Source organism: Topomyia yanbarensis, chromosome 2 (genome assembly GCF_030247195.1).
Source record: "Topomyia yanbarensis strain Yona2022 chromosome 2, ASM3024719v1, whole genome shotgun sequence".
Lineage (NCBI taxonomy): Eukaryota > Metazoa > Arthropoda > Insecta > Diptera > Culicidae > Topomyia > Topomyia yanbarensis.
The window spans coordinates 324,766,605-324,768,684 of NC_080671.1; positions in this window are offsets into that span (position 1 = coordinate 324,766,605).

The window sequence follows — 2,080 nt, forward strand, 5'->3', positions numbered from 1 at the left end:
CGAGATTATTGTTCAATCGGAAGTCTCCATCCTGGATTTCAAAAAGGTGCCAAATATCCATTTTCATCATGTACTTGTCAAGCCCGTTCCGGAAATACCCATATTGTTAGGGTTATCGATAATGTTGCTCAACCAACGAATTTTGATAAGAATGTGAAGCGAATTTTTTACGATCTAAATCCCAAAAAACGAACTAATTCAATTTACGAACCCTTGGCTTGGTCCGTAAATAGAGGTTCCAGTGTACACATTTGATGCAGAAAAATGTGGGAATTGAACTAGATACTTATTCTACCTATTAGTATTCACCAAAAGTTGAAACTCTTTCTCTCACAACTCTCTGTCTCAGTCTTTCTAACAGCAGACTTCGCTGTTGGATCCCATTCATCGCATTCGGAATGTTTTCTCTCTGAATGTTGGCGCAAATGTAACAACTGATTCCAAAACCGATTTTACCATGTTCAGAAACCAATAAAGAAAATTCGTTCAGGTCATAGTGACAACTGCAATAGCTGCATCCAGTGCCTCAAAATCATCAACATGTACCAACAATGAGAAACAAGGCAGCATCAGTGGTGCGAAATTTTACATTCAGTTGCCTATTTCTGATTAATTTGCTGAATTCAATATTCAGTTTCAATGCTTCCCTCATTCATTCACTTCCAAACTGACTGAAATTTTATGCAGAATCGAATGGTTGAGTGCAGAGGAAATATAAATTCATTCACAAACCAAAGCATTCATTTTTTATTATGTGGACAGTTTGAAGGCTGAAGTTCTTTTACATTTTCGAGCATAACTGAACTGCATAATCTATATCTGGTGCACTTTTGCTTGATGATCTCAGAGCGGACGGACGAGGAAAACAAACAAACCTTCGATTCATCGCGGCGGGCATAAATAGAATTTTATTTCTCTTTCAAGCTCACGAAGGGATGTCAATTTTTCTAAGCTCGGATTCTGAGCAGCATTAACGATGGTAGCATTAACGTGCGTCAAGGGAGCATGAACGATGGCGATATGGACTGTATGGCAATGTCGCAAAAAAGGTTTCCAATTGCAATGGCAAATCGGACGCAAGTCATTCTAATGGCCAGCCACAAAGAAATATTCCTTTATTATTTTTATTTTTTCATCTATTACTTATTTAAAATACTGACGACTCTGGTAAGCTAACGCATTGAATCGTATCAAATAAATAATTTTCATAAAAAATAGTTTAATTGAAACGGTTGCATTTGTATAGTTCCTCTAATCGATGTTGAAATAAGAAGTCATATGTGGTACGGCCCGTCAGTACTTCGAACCCCGGGGCCCGGCGCGGCTCTCGACGGCCCTGGGTGTTGGCAAGCGAAACCCTATCATAGTACAACCAATGTTGATGACTGTAATGAAGGCTTACGTACTTACTTCCAGCAGTTTCCAGCTGGTCCTCCGAAACCGTAACCGTTGGTTGGTTTTGCTGCAATTGAGAGATCGAAGACCATAGCAGAAGTTAATTGCAGTGTTGGCCATAGCTTAACGAAATTTTCACAACCAATTTATAAAGCCCTGCTGTCACTGTCGTTAATGATATTGTTTACTACATCGTTCAGTTTTATATTTAACAATACAACCGGTTCCATTAGGCGCATGACTTTGTTCCGATTTTAGTATCGGTGTTGGTACGAATAACACTGGTTAGTTCCTACATCTATACACAGGAGGGGAAAAGTAGTTAATTGCTGTCTGCTTCCAATTTAGAATTGTTATGGAATTCATTTCGTTTATCAAATGGAATTACATTGTAAGTTCTTCAATTACGAATAAACTTAGACTCAACATGATTTACTTTAATATATAATAAGGTAATCACTATATTTGTTTTTTCTCAAACATTTGATCATTACGCTCCTTCTTTGAATGCGAAGGCAACATTTCCAAAAAAATAATTCAATTGCAATTGACGTTGCTGTTATGAAGTCGGTAGTTAAACTACATTTTCACTCAATTCGGAACAAAAATGCTTTAAAAAGCATCTCTTGAATGGTCAAGGTTAAACGACTGTCGCAACCGCTTAATCCATTTCCCTCAACCTCTG